General features: G+C 38.2%; 1 long non-coding RNA gene across 3 annotated transcripts; it reads right to left on the reverse strand.

The window, feature by feature from the left end:
- Window positions 1-2,590: 2,590 nt before the first annotated feature.
- LOC121109802 lies at window positions 2,591-10,292 on the reverse strand. 3 transcript variants are annotated; one of them, XR_005857768.1, is made up of 3 exons: window positions 10,097-10,292; window positions 9,266-9,638; window positions 2,591-7,643 (listed from the first exon to the last, which is right to left on the reverse strand). It is a non-coding gene; the product is annotated as an uncharacterized LOC121109802 (long non-coding RNA). The 3 variants fall into 3 exon arrangements; XR_005857770.1 differs by having other exon boundaries at window positions 10,080-10,292; XR_005857769.1 differs by having other exon boundaries at window positions 10,073-10,292.
- Window positions 10,293-25,369: the final 15,077 nt, after the last annotated feature.

Consider the following 25,369-nt stretch of genomic DNA (forward strand, 5'->3'; position numbering starts at 1 on the left):
CTGAAGATAGATGTGTTAGATTCTCTCAGTATGTGTATCTGTAATAAGTGCTTCTCTAGTAGATAGGGGAGGTATATTTGCATGGTTTTCTATCATTAAAATGTAATTAGATGCTTGCCAACAATGTGAGTTGGCACTCCTGTTGCTTAGTAGCACTGATTGCTCTGTCCACCCTAATTAATGAACAGCTGCCTTATAAGTAAATTAATAGAGGTAGTCCCCTTTCCCAAAATTATTTCAGTCACTGTGTTGTAGTGCACTTCATGGGAGAAATGTAAAATGAAGCAGCATTTCAATTAGCTATTATACACTATCAAACTATTTTTTTCACCTATTCTTTTCAATGGTTTTTTTTTTTTTGAGAAGACTGATTTCTCCTTAACATTTCTGAGCACAACATGGATTGGATTTCTGTGAAATGTTGCTGTGCTTAACTGCACTTAGTGTCAGTTTTAACTTCTCACTATATTACTAGGGAAAACAGAAGACAATTGTGTGTTCTGGTTAAAGTACAAGAAGTTTCTCTAACATAAATATAAATACTATGCGGTGTTAATCAGAACTCTTTAGTTGTTCATCCCAAAAAACTGTCCCTTTTGACAAGGGGGTTGTCCATGGATTTCTGGTATATTTAATACAAGCCATGTAAAAGTGAAGTTATCCCCCAGAATGTGGAGACTTTGGGTTGGGGGGGAAGCTTTAATCACTTGCTTTAAGAACTTTTCTTTTTATCTGAGTTCTATGAAATTTAAAAAACAAAAAACAAAAGTTCTAGGAGTTTTTTTTTTTTTTTGTTATGTCAACTCAAATCTCAGCCTGCTGAGATAACTGGATTCGCTATGACAGTATCAAGTTTACCCATAAATGGCATGGAGAGTTTTCCTATAAACCTAAACATCTGTTTTTATTTTCTTGTTCTGAATCACGAGGTTACTGGGTGCTCGGGCTCCCTGTTATGCTGGCAACTCAGTTTGAGTTTCCCAAGACAGGGTGAAGCTTATGGAAACCTTGGTTATATACATATATATGCCAAGGAGAGGAGAGTCAATGAGAAACTATGTTTACGTGTTGCTTTCTTGTACACAACAGTTACTGCTGAATTCCTGAAAAAATCAGGTTAGGGCCTCTACATAAGCTTAGCTGGTTTTACCAAGGGGAGTGTTTAGTGTTCCCTCTCCTGCATCTTCTGAGGGAGGTATTGAACCAATTGAAGTATGGCATTGAGGTAGTAGAAACTTCATAAAAGGGAGCATGTAAACTGTGGGCATTAGGCATTCAAGATATAAATAATACAGTGTCTCACATTTCTAGCCTTCTTTTGAAGATGTCTGCAATCATACTTAGATTAACACTGAATTTAGAAAGAATATAGCTGAAGTCTCATCCTGGAAATGACCAGGAAGGTGAGTCCTAAACATCAGAGCCACCTCAATTCCTTGTAATGTGTACAAAGAGTGGACAAACGTGGTCTTGGAACCTGCTGTTTTCAATATTTTGGTGGGAATCTTGATTACAAAAAGCTGCCAACAACAATCCTCAAAATTCCAGAGGAGCAAACAGCTTTGAGATAGTATATAGCACCAATTTCTAGAGAGGAAAAATATAATCTTAGAAGTTAACTGTTTATCTATCATGAATGCACTGCAAAGGCACATTTCTCCTTTGACTTCACCACCTTGATGGGCATCACTGTGTTCAGAGGGATATAGTTGATCTAAAGATCTTGTGGGAAACTTCTCTCAAGTAAACTCCATTACTCACAGAAACCTTTTAGTTGTAGTTACAGATATGACTTTTGTCTAGATGTACTTCAAATAATGGTACAAATTGTCATTCTATGCTGTGATTGTCTTTTAAACAGTAAAATAGAGTAGAAAGCATGGAATAATAATGACAAATCTCACTTCAATATTATTAATTTATTTTTTATATGTCAATTAACTGGTTAGTAGAGTAGCTGGCTTTTCAAGGAAAATGTAGATTCATGGTGCTGGTCTTATAAACTGGAAAATAAACAAGAACATAGAATATTGTAACGATACTTCACAAAATGATTTTTTTAATGAAATACTGAGGCGTCAGGTTCAATGATAAGGGTTTTTATTGCAACGTTCATGTTGTATAAGAGTGTGCAGAAAATGAGTGGTTGAATAAATGACCTGCATATCAACTGAGAAGTGCATCTTCTTCTGGTAGAGTACAATCAAACTTTATTTCCAGTAGTCTAGGAAGATTTCATCTATTTCCTTATTTATCTGAAGATATCCCCAGAAATACTATTGTTCTGAGTAAAAAGCACTAGAGGGCCAAAATGTAACCATATTGATTTGATCATTTGTAATTTTGGTTGGTACCGTTGTTGTTTTAAGTATGTATCAGTTGAGTAAACTGAATGAACCTGATGCTTCTCCTTAGATCTTGGGCAACTGGAAAACATGGGGAAGATAGCGGTAGATATGCTAGAATCCATTCCTTCATTTGCTGTATAACCTGATCCCTGTTTCCTTGATAGCAACAAGAACAAGCAGCTCAGTTTCTTTTTATATTAATTTTTATTTTAATCTTTATTCCTCAAAATTGAAGGCTCTATTTTCTTTGTTGTTGAGTAGAATGGAATAGAAGCCCTTACTTGTCATAGATAGAGAAAATCTACGCAACTTCATTTGCAGTAGTTAGTGACTCCTGTTTAGTTCCAGTAGACTCAAATCTTCATTCAGTCCTTGGAGTTTGTGGTTCTTGTTTTGCAGATGAGTGCTAGATACAGCAGTGAGAAATCAATCACTTTGGTCTTTGCCATCTTTCATCTTCTTGTACCACTTGTCCAATTTATCAAAATCACATTGACATTGCCCTTCTGAGTATTTTACTGTTTCTTCATCTTGGTGTCATCTGTGTCATTTTTTTCATAATTTTTGTCAGAATGCTTCATATGTCCTTCCCTTAAAATCATCAAGGAAAACACTGAAAGGAGACCATCTAACTCACATAGGTGCTTTGAATGGAAATGCTTTTCCTGGTCTGGTAATAATCTTTGCTAAAATGCTTTGTTGCCACTAGCTGTGCATTTTGTCTATACTATAATCTCCTAAATTGCTGTTCTCATCTAGGTCAAGGTCAAATAATACCATTCTTATTTCTTCTCCTTCACCTGATCCCTGGATTCCATATAATACTAACAGAGCCCCTCAAGGCAGAATGTTTGATTCCTCAAGTATCTTGTGCTTGCCCCTTTAACTGTAACATGCTTACCTGTCTTTCAAAGTGAGTGGTGGCTTTTAGAGTGGTCAGACACTGGTCTGACCAAGATATAACCTGACTAGTGACTGAAGTTTGATTAATCTCAAAAAACATATATACTAGTGTTTTTTTCTTCCTACTTGAAGTAGGAGCTAATACCTCCAAGTGCTGCTAAGAGAATACACAGTAAAACATTTTCACTTGTTTGAATAATGCATCTTTAGTTTTTCATTATTCTGTAGAGGTCTAAAATTGCAAGTGGCTTTTAATAGCATAAAGAGTTAGAAGCAGAACAGGTTTAATTATTTTTACAATTGCTGCTCCCACTTCTTAGTCTAACTGCTCAATGTGCAATGCCGTTAACTTTACTATTTTACAGCACTTATTTGATAATTATTACATAGGTCACTCTGAAAGTAATGCCTCCTATTTATTTCCATGGGAACTACAACAGATACAAAAAAACCCCACGAGAACGCCATTCGATAGCTCAGAATTTGCTCTACAAAATGCTGTTTTCATCATAGTCATCACTGTTAGCTGTATACCTGTGCAAGCAATGAACAAGAGCCTACATACTACACTCATTTAAAAAAAGTAAAAACAAAGTCTGCACAAGTGGCAAGATCTGTTTCAAGACACTAGCAGCAAGGTTCAACCTAGGTCCTTTTGTAGTTTAGAATTTGTATTGCTTACTGGCTTTGACTGTGACGCTGTATAGAGATTTCACATAATGCAGACAGCAGAGCTGATGCTGTAATCAGTTTGGTACTGCAGTTTGTCAGTGTTGCATGCTGCACATACAAACTATTTCACTGACAATTAAATGCATCCCATTAATTCCAACATTTTTGGTAAAAGACAATTAAGTTAGGCAAAAATCTTTTGTTACACAAAACTGGCGGGGAAACACAAATTCTCCTGAAATCTTTAGCATATTTTTACAGGTTGCAGAGCTTTTTTGTTTGTTTGTTTGTCTTCACGGAGTGGGGATTAAAGTAGTACATGAAAGGAATAGGGGACAGAAAATATTTTAAAAGTTTTTTCAACCTTATGTGAGCTGAAATATAGGCTGTTTACTTACCTAAAGATAGCTTCGCCTATATCTAATGTAGCTGAAAGATAAGTGGCACGTACACACCTAGTGCTAAATAACTGCTGACTTGCAGTCTTCAATAAGCTCACAGGAGGCCTCACAGGAGCCATAGTTTTCAAAGAAATGGTGCATGTAAGGAATTTGCTGATTAACTGAGGAGCTAAAAGAGCACAAAGTGAGTAACTGACCAGATAGTAAAAATGACTTCCAAGAGAAGGTTGAGCATTCCTCTTCTCTAATAAAAATGAGACGGAGGAGAGGAATTAAAATGTTTAGGGATACAAGGCCTTTGCAAAGAGAGAAGTAAAGTGCCATCTATATTCCTTGAAGGCAGGATGAGAGGAAACAGGCTGTCATTTCAGAAATTGGGTGCATATACATCATTCCCAGTAGCAAGAGCAGTAATGTACCCCAGGCAGATATCTGGTGAAACTGACAAGTAAACATCACCAAAACACTTGAGGGGCATGGTTGAACTGGAGTGGTTAGGACATAGTCTGCCACCTGAACAAGATTGTAGGAATAGTTCCATGAGACTGTCAAATGCTATCCTTTTCACGTAACTGGTGGAGAAGAACCTGGACATAGAGTTACCACAGGGCTATTCCAGATCAAGTAAATAGCAGCTTTTTCTTTGGCTTCTTTTCTCTTTCATTTTCAAGCATCTTCACTGCCTTTAAAAGAAGTGCCTGAGACTGTGAAAGATGCAGCATCCTAGTGTAATTGAATCACGACAGCTAGGAAACCAGGAACTGGAGGGTGTGTGGCTACTCCAAGTAGTTTTCCATTCAAATCCTCTGATCCACAATAAATTACATGAAATTTGTAGCAGGCTTATGTTACGGGTTACTCTTATTCAACGAAATGTCTCCAGCAGTTTTAGTAGACTGTCTACTTATCGCCATTTTCAGAAGAATCTTAGGACTGAATTTTATATCCCAATTTAGTTCTTGTAAGCTGTTTGTTGGGCAAAATGGGATCTCAACCTGAAATGATTTCTTCCAGTGACTAAGATTTCAAGCATGTCTGCTGAAGAACATAATTGGAAAAGCAGTGGCACAATTGTTCCTCTTGGGTGGAGCTGTGTTGCATGGAGATTAAAAAAAATATAAAAGTTCTTGTTTTCTACAAACAGCTTACTCCAGTATAAAAGTGACCAAAAATCATACATCATATGCCTCTATGCCACTGGAATAGCTACTGCAGTACAGTGTGTTAAGGATAATTATAGGAATGATGTTGGCTGGATATGAAAAGCTGAACAGTACAGACTGTAGCTGGCAGTATGTCGAATTATTTTGAGATCTTTCAGAAGGCTGTCTTACTGAGGATGGTTTTCCCAATCAGTTTGACAGGGTCATATAGATGTCTTTCAACAGTACAAAATAAACTACTTCAAGAGGGAAACTGAGAGAGTGTTACCACCTCTACTTAGTGTGTTAGTTGTATGTATTGAGGTGAGGTCTGCTGTATTTTTTTAGTAATACAGTTCTTGTTTAGGCTTTGTTATGGTCACTGAAAGTTCCCACCTCCCTAATTTATTAATGGTATTCTAGGGTGGTGAACTTTGAAAAGCAAACAGAAGACCTATTACAGCTGTAGTAACTGTTCTCCTTTTCCTGCGAAGTTAATAAATCAGAGCTGTGAGATAGCAGGCTTTCTGTTGAAGTATATCACATTGTCCTCATATTCATAAATTATTTTTTATCTTACAAGTCAAAGCACACTGTAAAATTGAGTTAGTGTGTTATGCCTGAAATAAAGCACTTGGAGGCTGAAGTGGGAGCTCTAGATCTGTGCAGAGCTTTCTACTGTGTGCCTCTGGTGATGCAACCTGTTGAATGATAACTAAAACCGTGAGGCCTTGCCAGGACCAGTTGTGGTTGGTTTTTTCTTTTTCCCCTTCCCTTCTCCTTTCCTCAAATAATCCATGACTTCCTTTCTTTCATCTGAACTGATCTTTTTCCAACATTTGGCTCTCTCTGTGCAGCCAGATATCTGTTTTCAGAAGTTTGGATAAACAAAATTTCTACCTCTTCTGTCTAAGAAAAGAACGAACAGAGAATATTTTTTGCAGTAAAATAAATTCTGTTCTTCTATTTTTATTTGAAAAAGGAAATCTGCTATGGAAACAATTTTGGAACTATGCATGACCTCATTTTGAAAGGCATTTACTTTGATTTCTCTGTTCTGAAATACATACTAAAAGAAAGTACAGAGGTCTTGGTGGGAGTTCTTGCTAACTGAAGAGAGAGCACTATATTCATGATAGAAGACCATCACTGCTTGTGGTGTTAGAACTATATTTAAATGGTAAGTTGTTTTAAGTAAAACTATAGGTGTTGAATTCAGTAGAGAAAACTGAGAAGTAGAGATGGCTTTTTTAGAGAGGACTTTGTGAACTGTCTAGAATGCATTTAATATGTTGATTTTCTTTTTTTTTTTTGAATGTTCACATAAGATGAACAACCCAGTGCTCTTATAGGAGCAAAACAGAAGACACTAAGTCTTCTAATACATTAAAGTCTCAAGGAAATTAGCTGGTAGAGCTCCCAAGAAGACAGAAAAGTCCTTCTTGAAGGATTAAAGTTTAGGGAGGAAAGGATTTGTTTTTACTAGACCTAGTACTAGTTTCACACTGTAATATTTGAGAACCTATGAAAAGTTCAAATGGTTTCTTGATGGAAGCAATGGGCAAGCACAACACAGGGTTTTATGAGGTCTCATTTGATAAATATGTGGCACTGCCTTTGGTCTAAGTATTTTTGGAGATGAGTTGGTGAAAAACATGGGAATCATAGAATCATAGAATTGCTAAGGTTGGAAAAGACGTTAAAGATCATTGAGTCCAGCCACAACCTAACCATTCTACCCTAACAACCTTCTGCTAAATCATGTCCCTGAGCACCACATCCAAACTGTTTTTAAACACATCCAAGGATGGTGACTCAACCACCTCCCTGAGGAGCCTATTCCAGTGCTTAACAACCCTTTCTGTAAAGAAGTTTTTCCAGATATCCAACCTAAACTCACCCTGGTGCAACTTGAGGCTACTGTACTCAACAGAGTTTTGTTTCTGCGGCCACTTGTTGTAGTGTGCCTTGGAACATCAATCCTGAAGAAAAATGTGAGACCAGGCCATGAATTTCAAAGCACTCAGAATTGCTAGTAAAGCAGGTTGTGTGTTAAAGCTGGTTGTACTTCAGGCATTTATAGATGCTTTGTCTTAGGGCCTTCAAATCTGGGAAGCTCTTCCTTCTTCAGTTTGTCTCCTTTTGCCTCTTTCTTCTTTTTGCCACAAAATTATCACCTGTAAAGATTCCAAAGCAAAAGGCAAAGCCGGATGACTTCATACTGATAGTGGCCTGGGCTGAGCATAGCAACATTTCTGCCTTTACTATTTCTAATGAGGGTTGGAAACAAGTGTGGGAAAGTAATCACCTCAGTTCATTTGCACAGTTCTCCCTTCGATAATCTATCAACCCCAATTAACCCAGAATGTTAATGACTAGGCTGCAGGAACTATAGAATGAAATACTATTAAAATCACTTATATTAACAATCTCTATCTAAGTGAAGTGGGAGTATGCATCATTCATCAGGTCTATTGATCTAAGTCAGTCTTGAGTACTCTTTTGATTTGAGTTATTGACAGTTTTAATGGACTAATACTGTTGGAAGTCAGTAGGGTACTGGTGATGATGCATCCATAGAAGGAGCCCAGTAATAACTTGAATGCCATTGAATCAATAGTGGAATCATCAGTGAAAAAGTTCTGTGTTTTTCAGGTTTTGACAGTGCTGAAGGCATGCAGTATATGAGCCATTAGTGAAAAGGATCATTCCTATTATAGAGGCAGGGGATTTTGTTATAGCAACAGCATCAGAGATGGTTTTGATGTGTAGGATAACGTAGAGAGAAATATTAATTGTATAAATATGTCATGGCAACAGGCAGTGTGTCTCTATGCTTTCTTTTCTTTCTTTTTTTTCTCTTTTGGAAGATGCTTTTGCTTCTTACCCTTTTCCATTTTTCACTAACAGGCATGTTCATTAGAGCAAAAGAACCTCTGCCTTATGAATGGCAGAAGTTTCTTCTCACCAGTATTTCTGTGCAATTACTTTATGACGACAACATTTGAGATAATAAACCAGGTTCAGCCCTGGCGAAAGTAAATGTGGTTGCACTGGAAGTAAACATAGTTATGCATTCAAGAGATAAATAAAATAGAAGTCTCAGCTTTGCAAGAGACCCAAATAACCTTATAGTACAGTTATAATGTTCTGCTATTAAAATCAATGAGTAGAGCATAACAGTGATAAAGTTTAATTGAAATAAGGTACTATTGCTGCTTTAGATGTTGTATTGATTTGTGGTCTATCCTACCAAGAGACAATGGGAGAACTGGGAGGACTTTTACAGGCTTCTGTTTTGAGGATTTTTAAAATTTATTTTATTCAGATCCACACAGCCTTTCCTGCTAAATGCACCTTGTTATTTTCTATTAGTTGACATGAGATAAATACTCTACCTAGAAAATAAAAATGAACAATCATCAGATACAGAATAGGTAATAGAAATGCCTTGGGGAGTGTACCATATGAATAGAAGATAATGAGAACCATATCCTAGGTGGATGAGGAATGATCACCTATCGTGTTTGCAAGAGATACTTGCAGGTAGCTATTAAAGGACAAAGTCACCGAAGCTGTATCATTTCTCCCAAGTGTGTATCACCCTCTGAGCCTCGGGCTCACCAGTAGCTACTTACCCATTTGGAAAGATAGATTATGCTCTCCCTGTGACATAGTCCTCAATGCTGTTGTTCAGTATTCGGTTAACTCTTTGAGATACTTTTTGGAGAAATATTAAAAGGGTTTTTTTTTTTGTTTTGTTTTTTTTGTTTTTTTTTTTTTAAGTCTTACCACTAACCTCTGGTCTACGATTGCAGAAAGACAGCTTCTGACTGATGACCAAGCTGTGCCAGATTTTGTCATCTGAACAGTGACAGTGAGCAGTCCTTCCAGTTTAGGTAGAATGAGGTGGGCTGCTTCATGCCATTTGTCTTGATGGAAGGGAGTTCGAGGAAGGCAGAAATTCCTATGCTAGGTGCTGATGAGCAGCTGAGGTGGGCTGGCAGGGAGGAGGTTCTTGCTTCCCCTGGCATGACTGGCAGTAGAAATGCACATTTGTCTGCTTTCTTTGTATCAGTTACAAACAGCTTCACTTGCTTTCTGTTCTTCCCCTCAAAATGGGGAAATGATAACATTGGTTCAAATTTGTCTCCTGCCTCTTGAGTATCAATCTGAAAATAAATTAGGTCCTTAGTACTTATGCATAAGAATACAGAAGCTGAATGATTGTAGCAGCACTTCAAATTCAATGCTAGTATTCTACCAAATGCTTATTTTTACTTATGATTCTGTAAGTGTTTTGACCTAGAGAAATGGATTAGGAATGTATGTATTTAGGTCACTCTGAAAGTGATGCCTCCTGTTTATTTTCATGGAAAATACAGCAGATACAAAGAGCGCAGTAATTCTATTTGACAGAGCAAATTCTCAGCTACAATACGCTATTTTTCAACACAGTTGCCACCATTAGCTATGTATTTTCACCTGTGATGAACAAAAGCCTGCATGCTGTTCTCTCTCTCTTTTTTTTTTTTTTTAAATTTGCACTCGCCGACATGACTAACTGTTTCACAGCTGCTGTGACAGCATTGCTGCTGAAACATACCACCCACCACTTCTCTATGCTCACAGCCAATATTTGGTCTCCAGAAGTGTTCAGCAACTGTCAAAGAATGTCAGTAGGTGCAGATTTTTCCAGGGAGGAATTCAACTCCATCCCTTTCTTTTCATATATACTTCCATGTCAGACACCGTTTTGTTGGACTGCCCCTCTGCTGCCACTTGTCACAAGGCAACAAAATGTAATGGAATATCAGTGGGAAGGTTCAGCCACTACTGTCATAATACTAACATGTGTCTATGATGTCACGGACTGACATAATAAAGTAGGAGGTATTAGTTTTGAAGCAGCCCTCACAGATTAGCTCAGGAGATGGTTGGCTTGTTTGCAAGCTAGGTCCATGTGTGAGGGTTGCCAGTTCATTTCCATTTCTTCTAAATGACTTGGAGGAGAGCAGGTCTAGCCATGCCAAAGGAAAGCTAGAGGTAGAGGCTGCAACAAAACTTCCATCATGTTGAGTGCAAAATTGTGCTTGTGTTTTCTTCATGCTCAGCTAAAAGTTACTTAAAGTAAAATGGGGTCAGGTTCAAATATTGGTCCTACATCTGTCCCCTGCACGATGATTATCAGGATGAGTTGTACTGCAGAAGGTTGTTTAATTGATACAGAATTGTGCTTCTGTATTTAACAAAGTACCTTCTAGTAATAAGAAAATAAATTTTTTAGAAGCACTGTAATATGCTAACCTTTCTTTGGAACCTCATGAAAGATAACCATCTATTGCAGAATCATAGTATCACCAAGGTTGGGAAAGACCTACAAAATCACCCAGTTCAACCATCTATATATCAAAACAAACAATACAGCTGAGATGAAATTCGGGTTAGAAATAATGCATTCATAAGCATGATAAAAATGGGAAAAGAGAAAAAGACAATAGATAATAGAAGACTTTTGAATGGTTGTTGCTGTTCATAGTAGTACAGGGAAGCTAGGGAAATCTGTCTATTCACTTCATCCTTCTCTTTCTCCTTTCCTGAAGACTTGTTATAAGTACTTGGAGAATTGGTCTGTGAGAATTCACAGGGAAAATCAGTGTTCATGCAGAGTGGAAGATGAATACTTTTTCAAACTTCACCTATATGCAAGCAATGGATATGATAGCTTATAACTGCCTTATCTGCCAACTGATCTTTAAAAAGGTGTGGTTACCACAGCAACTGCCATGTGATTGCAATTTGCAGCATGTCACCCATCTTGTGCTCTATAGCTGTCTCTCTTCCTCTGCTTGGAGCCTCTGGGGTGACCCCAGTGCCTATTTGGCACTGCCTCATCTCCTGGAGAATGGGCTGACAGCTTCTTTTGCACCTTACTGGATTTTGGTTTGGTTGAGGTGTTGACGGGTTGTCTGTGTGGTGACCTTGAGGTGCGAGGGTCCTGTGGCCACCCCTGTGACAAATGCTGAGTGGGATGGTAGTTGTGGGAGGTTTGCCTTTGAATGCAAGAAGAGCACCGAGTACAGAAATCAAGAAAAAACTTAATTACAGTTGCTTACAATTGGCCTAAATCATCCTACCTTCTTTTCATTGCTCTCTCAGTTTTGATTCTTCTTAATGGCAAGGACGTATTTTTTTTTTCTGAGCTAATAAATATACAAATATCAGAGTTAATTTAATAGTGGTAGTGCAAATATATGCTCCAATCAGTGCCATGTATCCACCTGCCTTTTGAGGAACTGCAGTTCTGGCAGTGAGTTAAGGAAGAGGGTGATTTTGTAGGGCAATAAATCCATGAGACATGGTGAAAGACTGTTGCCATAGTAAATAGATACTGTAGCAAGTAGCTGTTACTCACATTTCTTCAGACAGATAAAAATCATGCATGACAGATGTCCAGAGGCAATTATTTTCCTTGGTTTTCATAACTAATTTGAGTTACAGCTTTTACTTTGACCTCTTTCATTTTCTATTGTCCATAAGCATTTTTATTTCTTACTAAGTAGAAAACTAATCATGTTGGTTGAGTTTTCAGAAATATGCGCTTTAATGAAATCAAAGATATACCTTGAGGTAGTGAGATTTTAGGCTGGCATCTATCGTTTTACCTCAGTAAAATGTGGATGGTTGAAGGGAAAGATGAGGGGAAGCGTTCTGGAAGAATGTAAGAGGCTCTGCTCCATTTCATTCTCTCTTGCCTGAAGTAGCAAGGGGCACCCTTAAGCCCCTCTGGCATGCCTGGGTAAACCTCTAATTAAAACTGCCTTGTATTTTCCTATAGCACTGACAGCAATTAATATTTTCTTCAAAAATATGCATCTCTTCCGAGATAAGCAAAGCCTAAGAACCTAAATATAAAGGAATAAGAAAAAAAAACTGAACAGATTTGTAGGCAAACAGTGGACAACTGACTTAACCGGATTCAGAGAGACATAAACAATCTTACAAATCTCTTACGCCAGCCAGTCCCTTCAGAGATTAAAAGTACAGAATGGTAATTATCGAAGCTTTCTTTCTGTCTTTCTACTTAGCTTTTCACATGAGCAAAGCAGAAGGGATATGCACATTAATAAAGAAACATCAAAGGAAAACAACCCAGTTGGAAAGTAAAGGACTTTCACAATGCCATGTAAAGGAACATAAGGAAGTCAGCTTAATAGCACAGATACTGTGTGACATGGAATTAACCATCAGTACTGTAACATCTGGAGAATACTTGAATGTGGCATAAACATGCTACATACAGTATACATCTCCTGGGCCTCCTTGTCTCATTACTGGTTCACACTTCACATGTAGCATTAATAATTTGACAAGCAGCGTGGTAACAAGGGGCTTCTTACATAGTTCATGTCTGTTAGGGCATAGGAAGCTAGGGAGAAATTAGACTAATTTTGTAGGCTTTAACATTAAAGGCTTTCTGCCAGCTTTTCCCAGATTTGCTAGGAAAATACTTCATCTTTCAAGAGTATAGTTAGAAAACTGTTAGAGCAAACTCCTACAAAGTTAAAGGGGAGGAAAGCAATTGGCTTTTTACGTATTTTCTACTCCATAAATACATACTGTCATGTTCATATACTACAAGATATTTATATAACACAATATTATTCACACCTTATGCAACAGTTATTTTTCACAATCTGAAGGCAGAGAATATAAAGTGGAGCCAACTCTTCAGTACTTTAGAAAGGGAAAGAATAGGTTTAGGTGTTGCCTTGTATCATGCCAGTAGATCCTCTTACACAGTAGGGCAGCCCATGGATATGCAGCACTAAAGAGGGTCAGCTGCCCAAGTAAGAGGTGAAAAAGAGTCTTGTTGACTCGTATTGGTTAAGCGCATCCTTCTCCACAGGAATATATAATGTAAATAAATTGGTTGTTTCCAACAGTATCTCTCAAATTAAAAATAAAAATAAAAAAACTTGTGCTCAGTAGTTGCACCCTTCAGAAAAGGAAAGAGAGAGGGAGAGGGGACATCCAAAATCTAAAGTTCTTACGAAGAATTTACTCAAGATTGAAATGGGGAAAAAAAAATAACTATAAAGCTTTTATTTGAAAATAGCCCTGTGAATTTAGATGAAAGCCTCTTTAAAGGCCAGTAGAGCTTACTGTCATAAGTGAGGCTGTAAACATTTCTGATATTCACATAACAAGATAGCTCTCAGTTCAAAACAAATAAAGCAACAGTCCTTTAAGCCTGTTTTTTGGCTCTTGAATACCAGTATCATTTCTATGGAGACTATGACTGTATTTTCCCCTTAAGATTATTTTGACGATGCAAGCTATGTTAATTTCAGTTGAAATATATAGATAGTTTCCATTTTGGACAATCTGCATAGTATTTCTTGCTTTTTCTTAATGGCTTAATTTGTCCTTGAAACACTTATTGCAATGCCTGAGAAAGGTGCAGTATCTAAGCCTTTTAATATCATAATTTCTGCCAATACAAAATGTTCTTTCTGAAGTATTAATGTCTTTTGACATAAGTTTCACCCATTTGGCTTCTGTGAAAGTTGTTCAAAACTGCTAACTTTGATTAACACTGCATAACTTTTTATTCAGGTCATTGAATTGAAAGCAGAGGACATAGTCTCAAACCTCTCTTACACACCTTTATTCTACAACAGTCAGTTTAAAACAAGAGGAGCAATAGAAAGATGAACTGTGGTTGATTCTGAAAAAAACATGTCCTTTCAAGACCCTCTAAATTAAACTGATTCATTATATGATGATGTGGAACTTTGATTGAACTATGATGTACTGAGATGTTTGCACATGCCTAGGTAACACTAGGTAGCATGGCAATATGAAACTGATTTAAACCATTAGAATAGTCTCGAGCAACTTTTGTATGTTCTGAAAAGTAGACTTTTAAAACTCTTTAATTTTTTTTTGGGGGGGGGGGATTATGCTAATGAGGAAACATTTCAGAGTTTACTGTATGGGTCCTATCTTCTAGTCTTAGAGATCATAGAACCAATCATATAGAATCATAGAATGGCTTAGGCTGGATCCCTCAGCTTTTCCTTATTACAGAGGTGCTCCAGCCCTCTGAGCGTATTCGTCATCTTCCTTTGGATCCACTCCTCCAGCTCTGCATCCTTCCTGGACTGGGGCCCCCAGGCCTGGACGCAGTATTCCAGATGCTGTCCCACAAAGGTTGAGTAAAGGGGGTCAATCCCCCCCTCTTCTGGTCATCCCTCTTCTAATGCAGCCCAGGATACAGTTGGCTTTCCAGGGTGTAAGCACATACTGCTGGCTCATGTCCTGCTTTTCATCCATCAGGACCCCCAAGTCCTTCTCTGCAAAGCTGCTCTCAAGGAGTACTCCATATCTGTACTCATATCTGGGACTGCCCCAACCCAAGTGCAACACCTTGTACTTGGCCTTGTTAAACTTCCTTAGATTATCATGTGCCTGCTTCTCAAGCATGCCCTGATCCTTCTGGATGATGTCTCTCCCTTCTATTGTGTCAGCTATGCAACTCAGCTTGGTGTTATCAGCAAACTTTCCGAGGGCATACTCAATCCCACTGTCTATGTCACTGATAAAGATGTTGAGGAGCACCAGTTCCAAGACAGATGCCCAGGAACACCAGTCATGAATGGCCTCCTCCTAGATATAGAGCCAAGGACAGCAATCCTCTGGATATGATCATCCAACCTATTTTTTACCCACCTACAAGTTCCAGCCTTCAAATCCATATCTCTCTAACTCAGAGATAAGGTTGTGGTGCAGAACCCTGTCAAAGGCCTTGCACAAGTCTAGGTAGATGACACCAGTTCCCTTCCTTTGCCCACTGATGCTGTTATCACAGAAGGCTGTGATATGAATTAAGTGTTTGGATCTAAATTTTACTAGGATTAAATCTCTTTGTTTGTTTCATTTCTATTGAGTGATCTCATTACTTTAATCACATACCTACAGGCACCTAAATTAAAGTCAGTGGAGCTCTGACTTCCCTCCCTCGAGAAGATGAACCAATCTACGCGTTTCAGAATACCTTAGTTCAATGTCAGTGTATGGCAAATCAGCTAATCATTCTGAGCCTCAATTAATCCCTCCATAAAATGTCACACACAGCTCCCAGGGTGTCACAACACTCAACAGATACTAATTAAACACTCTGTGAATCCCTTATGGACTTCTGTACAGCTTCTGTACAGCACAGTGCACTTTAGCCTCATATCTCATATCTTCAGGGTATTTGGCTATAGGCTAAAAGTCATCTGCAATCATTCGTATCTCACGTTTTTGGAGATCTTTTTTGTTATTGTGGCAGCTCCCATGAAGTGAGAATGTTTTTCAGCTCAAAGTCATTTTGGGATAAAAGTCATAATTAGGTCTTGTTTTTTTTTTTGTGTGCAACTTTGTGTTTTTGAATAGAAAACTTCATAAGTGTTAGCGATTTGAATGTGGAAAACTGAATATCTGCTAAAGATACTGAGCTAAGGAATCCAATAATGGGCTATCACCACTGATGACATACAAAGCCCTGCTAAGGATTTTTCTTCTTGGGTTGCTAATGCATTTTTATCAAAGGATTTGTGATGCAGAGAGAGCCACTAAGAGTCACAAGAAGGAAGCAAATACTATCATAACTCTTTGCTGCCTTCTTGCTCCTTTTAGGTACAACAAACAGGAAGAATTTTATTCCATGTGATAATGGGTGTTTCTAGTTCATTTTTCCAAGGCAACCATTTTGAAACACCGCAGTTTCAGCAAAATACTTTGTACCTTCATTAATTTAGGAGTCTTCTTGATCAGTTTATAGCTTTTCCCCATCTGTCAGTTTCACAGCACCAAATCGTCATAGTATTAACCCAGCTATTCCATCTAATGTGATGTTTCTTGCAATCAGAGACCTGAGAAAGCTGCATATAGCTTTGAAAGACAGGAAGCAATAAAATGATATAATAGGATGCTCACTGTAATACCACTTGTCAAGTGAGTCTGAGATGACATGTCTGGCAGACATAGTTTAATATTTTTTTCCTTGTACATTTAGCAAGGAGGCAAAAAAAAAATTCCTGTATAATCTGGGGATTATGGAAATTACAAGATGTTTTGTAATTTAGTTTTGATGTGATGTGTATTTTTACTCTCCTTAAATCTGACAAACACTACAGAGAGCTTAAGACAGGTTCGTGTTCTTTGAAATCAAATTGCAGAAGCATTAAATTTGGCCTATTTGTTTCTTTCCCCTAGCACACTTATTCTGCCATTTTATATGCTAGGAGGCTGGTTAATTTTCTCCATTATTCTGGAGCGTCTTGTTAAAATGTATGTCTGCATCTGGCTATTCGAGTACCATGCCCTTTGCCTGCTGCTCAGCAGCAGCAAGTATTGCTTTAGTACAGAATTGTCTGTCAATTATTTCCTTCCTAGATATTAGTAAAACATCTGTCAGGTCACTAGATGTAATGCAAGTGCTGAATAACTGTATTCCTTACTTTCTGCTGAAGTCATAGTGCAGTTGTGTTTCAGCTGTGTAATCAGAGCCTTCAGGTTTGTGAACATGGTTGTTGTTAAAGAGGGGAAAACATCATTTGAGTGGGAACCTACTTTACTAAATAAAGAAGCTCCTGTTTCTTTCATTAATTTTTAACTAAAAACAAATATTGTGAATAAGTAGTAAGAAAGAATAAATGATGTACTTTTTGTTTCTGGATTTGGATATTCATCTTTTTATTTGGCCAGGAAAATAGCTATATTATTTGTGTGACATTTACTCAAAGGAAAGCAAGAAAAAATGTTTTATTAAGGAGCTGTTCTTTTTGAGCATTCTTTATTAGAGATACTGAATACAATGTAAGTGACAAGAAGTCTATATTAATAAATCAAAAAAACGCCCTTATCTTCAAGAACCGTAAACTGCTCTTCTGATCACATGTCAAATTCTTTCATTCAATTGATCTTTTTATGTTATATAGTGTATATTATTCCTGTAAGAATATCTGGATGCCTTTAGAAATTAACATCCATTTGGGTGTAAATTCATCACCCAACTCTAGGTGCAGATATTAATGCATGTTTTCTCTTATACAATTAACGTTGTACTCATGTGTGAGGAACGCTTCCAGTGGAAGAAGTGTAAAGGCCAGGTGAACAGAATTGAGAGATCCTGTGGAAAAAAAAACAAACTTATTTGAATCACTAGCAACATATTTGGTATTTATTTATCTAAACTCAGTGCTGTCGTGCATCCCAATTTGTTCAGCCTCCCCCCGTATCTCTTCCTTTCCATTGCATCACCAGTTCATGTTTGCCCAGCAGCTCCCAGGCTTTGCCTTTACTACAGCTATGAAACTGCAAGCTGCTGTCACCTGGACTCCCCTTTGAATCATGCCAGACATTCTCTTCACAACATTTGAGACAGCCAAAGGATGAAATGCTGGCTAAAAAAAAACCAACCCACTGACTATCTCTGTCCCTGAGCAGTGTGTCACCTGCTCTTACTTTTTCAGCACTGAAGCATTATGTGGACTTAAGAAGTGCATAGGAAATTTTCTGTGCTGTTGTAGGGCACATGGTATGTATGTCTGGATGGTGGTGGCTGTCGGACATTCCTGTGTTAGCATCAGAGTGATTAGGTTGGTGGGGGTTTCTGAAGCTCCCTGCTGCCCCCACATCGGCACTGCCTTGTAATTGGCAGCAGTGTTCCTAAGAAAATTAGAGATGCATGCTAGCATTTCCTCAAGAGAAATTACTTTTGTGCTCATTTGTGTGTTGACTATTTCACAGCTTAACTTTTCCACTAAACACACAAGTGGTTGAAGGATCTTATTTTCCCCTTTATTTTCCCCCTTCTACTTCATGTTTTGCGAGGCTGTCCTCGGGTGTGTTCTCAGGGTATGTAATACAACTGGCTTATTTAGCTGTGGTAGCAGGAAAACAGAAATGGATCCTACTGAGGCAAAGGCTCAAGTAGGGACCCATGTGATTAGCATGTCCAAGATTTGCTCAGTTCTGAGTAAAATGCTCAGCACAGACATGAGGTACTGACAGACTCTACCAGGAACTCTGTAGTAGACATTGACTGTGAAGTGCTGCTGAGAACCTAAGGGCAAAGTGCTTTTGAGTATCTAGCCACGGAGTGGGCTATGTTGACAAAAGTCGAGTAAGTTTCACCTTTTGGAATATCTGAGGATAAATGGAATTCTATAAGCTGTCATCTAAATTAAATTTGAACTTGGGATTTCTATTATGTTATCAGAGATACATTTAATCTATTTTAAGTCTTTGCATGGCCTTGAGTTGTCAAGCTCCTTATGACAAGGAGGAAGAGTGATTAGTGCATGAGCTGGAGCCGAGTGGGAAGCAGGCTCCTGAATCTGTGCTAATGAAATAAAATATTGGACCTGCTCCTGTGAGTGAGTTGGTTTTCCTTACTCTCTCCAAAAAAAAACTATCTTTAAATCTAATAAATTTCCTTCTGTCATTCACACATCTTCTGAGTCACAGCATTGCAGGCAAGTTATTTAAAAATTAAAAAAACAACACGATACCATAGAATGTAATGTGAATCTTCAAAATTTGTTTGAGCATTTCAATTTCGAGATTAGATCTCACAACAAAGCAGATGAGGAAAGATTATCATAAATGAAATAAAAGGTGCAGTCTCTACATAGCGCTGAAAATGGGGAATGTGTTTCTTTTGTGGTTACTTTCATGTATAAGCTGTTGACTTCTGGTAAAGATGTGTGTGTGAGACAAGAGACAGAAGATAGAAATATTTATCGCAGACATCCATCATTGCCTACTTGATTAGGGTATTCAGAAATATCTTTATAAATAGCATCTTATCTCCTTGTTACATAGGTAACCTAGGTTTCCAGAAAGAGGATTTATTTCAGGTAGTAGATCCATTTTAACTGCTATATTATTTTTTCAAATGAAAGCTACTTGTAGTTGATATGCTGAGCTGAGGAAAGGAATCCTTCCTGCAACTGTGCAAAATCATTTTGCAGAGTTATACTGAAATGACTAAGCTTGAAGATATGCTTGCATAGGCAAGGTGATCCTGTAGGGGCTGGTAAGACCATTCCCACTTGAGAAATTGGTCTAAGTTGGATCAAAGCAAGTAGTAATATGTCCCTGCGCTTTGAAAATCACCACATGATCCTTACAAATGTGTGTATGGCTTGTTCTAAAAGTCATGTTGCAAGAGTTTTGATTTTGCTCCCAGGAGCTGCATTGTAGCCAAAGAAATTTTGGCATTTCGTTTATTGTTCTAAGTTTTATTTGGATTTTTCAACAAAGCTACTCTGTTGTCTATAGGAAAAGAAAGGCCATAACCAAAGAAAGGGAAATCTGGAGTGCCAAAGTAGGGTCAGAACCAGAACAGAGTGTGGCCAAACTGGGATTTGTAAAGTCATTAGGAGAGATGACAGGATGCAAAGGCTCTCCAGCTGGCATATGAGGGAGGGAGCATGCTGAAAAGGAAGTTATCCAAAGTCAGTATGCTATCTTGCCATAATTGCTAGTCTGAGGAGGAGTGAGGTAGGTCTGAATCATATCGCAAGTTGCCCCACATCGGCTGACCTGGGGAACCTTCCTGGAATCCCTTCTTGAAGGATTGCAGCTCATTCCTCCTTTGCATGCTTTCCTCTCCACATATTTAGTAGAAGTAGTTCTTTCTCATAAAATTCCTTGGGAGACAGAGTTATCCATCCTTAGGTACAATCCTAGCAATTAGATTAAGTTCTGTAGTAAATTGCCGTGGAGTAAATTAGAGAACTGTCCTGGAGACAAAAAGGAGATCTTGGTTCTCTGCACGCCCACATGAAAATTTTGGCCATGGGTCTATACTGGTATTCTTATTTCTACTTTCTCTGTACTACTAAATTATTTTCTGCATGGTACTCTAAGTTGACAAATGTGGGTTGGCCTGGTAGGTTTAGGTTGGTTAGGTTTAGGCTGTTTGGGAATAGGAGAACAGAATTCCAACTCTTTTTATAAGAGAGGTATGTTGAGTTTGGAATTTGTATTTCTTGAGTAAGAGTGCAAAATTCCATGGTATTTTATTAATGCAGCTCTATCTTAATCATAATTTTTGAAAACACTTTTTCTCACATGTTCCTTAACATAGTTTCCATAGATCTGCTCCATGATCTTCTCAGCCTTGCCAGCCTCTAGTTCCCTGGATCTTCCTTACCTATCTTTGTTGCAAATGGGAGTGATGTGTTGTTTTTTTCTTTGTGGGTCAAAAATGTCATTCTCTGTTTTGTTTGAATTAACTTGTAATACACACGTGCTCTGTAAGTATAAATATCAGGCAGTAATTTTTTTTCTTTAGGTATTCAATGATTTGACAAAAGTTTCTTGGAAATAAATATTTCTTACAGCTATTTGTTAAACATTTTAATGCTATTGTACACAGATAATTTTAAGATAATTCTCTGAATGGGAAATCTGGTGGAGTTATTTATGTGTGTGTGTGTGTATATGTGTATGTATGTGTTGATAGGTAAGAAAACATAGAGGTATTCAGCAAGAGCTTCCTTATGTCACAGTGGTTTCAAGATTGCTATTCCTGTAACTATTCTTTGAGAAAACCAACGTTCCAGAGCTTTATATCCATCCTACTAATGCTCCTTCTGAAATACACTTGACTTCATGCCAGCTGGTACTGGGGTTTCACTGCTTCTGAGTCTGTCTTTCTCTGAAGAGAAGATATTGAATCAAGACATAGGCATGAGAAGAACAAAACAAAAGGTGAAATAAGGGCAGATAAGAAGTAGAAGGGAAGGCTAGCTCAATTTCAGTGATGAATTTCTGAAAGTTGGGTCTAATTACTTGAAGTCTCCTTCAAGCACTCACGTGGGTGCTTAGCTCAGGTATTGGCTTCCTAGTTGGCCTCTCTTCCTGCATTTCAACTTGCAAAGCTCATCTGCTGCCAAAACAATTTTTCTTTGCAGTTTTGGTATTGCTTTACATGCGACTGCTCTTTCAAGCTAGGTTAAGCTGAAGCTAGTCACATCAGGAGTGATGATGCAACTTAAAGGACTTCATCTAATACTGTGAGCTTTTAGAACTCACATTTTGGTGGCAGTGTTGCTATGATATCTATCAAGCAAAATTTTTAATGCCATTAGTCTTTTGGTCTTTCAAAGCTCACCTTATTCTGCAGTAGAACCTAGTATCCTGAATGAGCTTTCTGTTCGTACCTGAAAAACCATCAAACATCAAGCATTTCTGAGAGTAGAAGATGTAGTCATGTCCATAGACAGCGCTAAGTCCATTCTATTGTAACAGGAGACAATAGCTGATGTCTTAAATACACTGGAGGAAAAAGATCATTACTTTAATTCTCCCTTATCTGCTCAAACTCCAAGTGGAAGATCTTTTGGTGCACAAAATAAATCTCTTCTGCCAAAAATCAGTCAGTGAGGTTTTAGCACAAAGAAATGAATGCAAATAGCACTAACACATTCTGCAGTGGCCTCTGATTTGCTATGCAGAACTTTAGCAGACAATCCTTTGAAAAATCTTGAAATATTCATGTTTTTTCACATTAAAATGACTTAGTTCTCTCTACTTGTAAGCATACTGTTTTGTTTCCTTTGTTTTTGACTTATCTACATGCCTTCAGAATAAAAAGAAAAGAATTGAAACAGTATGGCAAAGCAATGGCTTCGGGCATGCTGCCACTATAAAACATACATCTAAGCACAGTCTTTTCCTTTGGTGAGATGTGAGTTTTCTGCACTGCCACGTGGGTAGGAAAAACATCTTTAAAATACAAAATGCACTATTCTGTTATCACAATAATTTGAAATTGGGAGCAGGTTGTCAGAGCTGGCTTAATTTTCAGCTGCTGCATAAAATACATTTTTTAGCATTTATTAAGGATGCATTAAAAACTCAATAAGCTTTCTAAGCAGAGAAAACATTTTGAAACAGTATCATGCGTTGAATTCAATGTCCTTGTCTGGGTAGAGAGAGAAAGAGATTTCTCAAGTTGTCATTAAAATACGAGTCTGTCTGCTTTTGTGATGAATGAACAGCAAGGTCTAGAAGGAAGAACAGAAAGCTGAAAGGAACCTCTGAGATGCTACAGACAGTACAGAGCTTGCATAGGCTCTGGCTTTATTTCTCTTGCTCAGAAGGCTATCTAGCACAGTCACATTTCTTTTCTGACAGCAGCTCAAGTGGAACCTCATCATCTTCCCAGTGCTGGGTCAAGGCTAGCGGTCATCTCAGTAGTAGCTTCTAGAAGCTGCCTGAGAGCGGATTGGATTGAATGGGAAGGAATTGCTTGCATGGAGCTCTTCGGTCCCAGCATCTAGCTCTCAGTTCCCGTGTAAAGACCCTACATTTTACTGTGCCCATGATCTTGCTCAAATTCAAGTTTGCCTTAAAAATTATCACAAAGAAATTATGCATAGAGACTTAGACTATGTCACTCTGCTGTGAGTCAGAGGCATCTCTGCATGTGCAGGTTGACTGCACACTGGTGTTGTCTCTATTACTGCTGTGGAGTTTAGGGAGACCAGACCCAAAGGACTCTGTTATAGGGCAGATGTAAAAAATCTAAGGATATTTTTTTAAAGCCTGAACAAACACACTGAAAACTGTTTTCCTGATCCCATGTTAACTGTTTTCATGGTCATTTTAGGCATGTTTGAGGGGATACAGTGATCTGCCATCCACCTCAATCAGACTTTTTTAAGCTCTTCTACTGAACCTTAATACCAAAGTGGAACTTGCCTTTGGTATCTAAAATGCTCCTAGTTTTAGTGATATCAGACATTTTGCAGGCCCTGGTAGGGCCGCAAAATGATTCCACTGCAGCTAAAACTTCTGTGCTTCTGCGAGTAGGATTCACTTATCTGAAGTAAAACAGATAAAACGTAGGCCAGCTGCCTAGGTAGCTGATACATTAAAAATAGCCTCAGCAAAAACAGTTTAGTGTATGAGGATACAGGGATGTATTGGTTGGGAATGACAGTGGGAGGTAGAAGGATAACACTGCGTATACATATTTTCGGAGATTATTAGCTGATTATTCTTGATGTTTATCCAGGGTTTCCCTGAGAAGAGGCAACTTTTAGGAGAGATCATATCGCAGGTACCAGTGCTGTTATAAGCCCACTGAGTACTTCTAAATGGGATGTGCATGAAGAGAGAGAGGGAAGGGAGCTTTGCTCTTTAAGTTGTGATTTCTTAAACAAAATACCAACATAATAGGGAGAACTGATTGAATTTAGCCAACTGTTATGTCACCATAGCAACCATACATGATGGCTCCACACTGGAAATATCTTTTTTTTTTTTTTTTTAAGGGATAAAAATGTTGTTTCTCTTTCTCTGGAGAAAAAATGTGGCAAATCCACCAGGATCTTGCATTTAAAGAAAGAGTTAGCCTTGTTTTGTTTTAAATATCACAGTGCGGAGAAAAGATGTGGATGCTTTTTGCACTGCATTGGCAGAGTTTCCTAAATGGCCATGTGTTATCTTCAGCAGGAGCATAGGGAAAGCAGAACAATTGTCCAGGGCCTAGCCAGAAAAACAATGTCTTGACAGTTGTTGCTACTATTATTTTTAACTTTTACACTTAGAGATCATGGGTTTAAAATAATGATCACCTGGGCTGGACTCTTTACCTGACTTGGAAGCTTTTGTTTGGTTAGGTCAAAAATTAGCAGCTAAGTTATTCTTTTAATAATGTGATAAATAAACGGAATAGCTATTCTGCTGATGTGCCTAGTGCCAGAGCAAACTGAGGAGGTATCAGCAGCCAGAAGATAACCCTGTCAGCTAATCAAATGGAAGTGTCTTCCGCAATTGGATGTTTTTAGTTGAGGAAACTGCCTAAAAATGTGTGTAATAAAACTTTTGGCCTGTGATCAGTATGAGACAATTTCACACGCCTATTTATTGTCTATTTTTGTGTGACAAATGCTGTTCTCACTGACGGCAGCAAGCTGTGGTTTCTTACAGTATTTTAATAAGTTTGTCCAAGGCTACGAAAAATTTTAATACAAGACAATAACCACTCAATAAATTGCATTTCTCTTTTAGAGAGACAGTAAGCCTTTAGCAGTTACTTTTGGAAGGCAGAGGGAATCATTTATAGATTTGATGTAAGTATAAACATGCATAGTTGTATATAAGTTTTATTATAGTCAGAAAGGACAAATGTTCCTTTTTCTTCTCTGAACACATTGTCATAAGGCTTCCCAAGCTGCATTTGTGAAGAACAAAGTGGGAGAATAACTCAGCAGTGAAAGCAAGGAAGACACTGTTCCAAGAACAAGAGGGATACTGCAAGGGATACTGCAGACTCCTCCAGCACTGATGCGTGCTGCGCAAACTTCCCTGAGCAAGACAGAGCTGTGCTGCGAGCAAAGGGAAAGTGCATCACTGCTGCTATGGTGCAAGGTCTGTTGCTTCCAGGCTTTGCCTCACAGCAGTATCATGTTGATACTCTCCTCCTACAATAAGTTTGGTGAGGCAAGAGGTACAGAGGGGAACTCTGCTTTAAGCCACATGGTACAGGCAGTGCCTGTGTGACCTTGCACATGGTGTTAGCTGGGCTGATCAACAAAGATGGCTGTTGATCCTCATTTGAAATTACAAGATGATCTCTCTTTCTGGGAAATAAGCCACTGTAGGGACAGCAAAGGGTCACAAGTCCAGACAAGTCTTAAAGTGTTGTCTCTTTCCGTCAGCATCTTCATTAATAAAACATTAATACTAATAACAGGCTCCAGCAGTGAGTCGGAGAAAAGCCAATACCCAAAGCTTTGTATCCTCTTTCAAAACACTGCTTTTCTCCTCAAATGATGGATTAGCTGCCAAACATCCCTGACAGCACTACCTAGCAGTGAACTGATGATAC

The sequence above is a fragment of the Gallus gallus genome, chromosome 2 (assembly GCF_016699485.2).
Source record: "Gallus gallus isolate bGalGal1 chromosome 2, bGalGal1.mat.broiler.GRCg7b, whole genome shotgun sequence".
Taxonomy (NCBI): domain Eukaryota; kingdom Metazoa; phylum Chordata; class Aves; order Galliformes; family Phasianidae; genus Gallus; species Gallus gallus.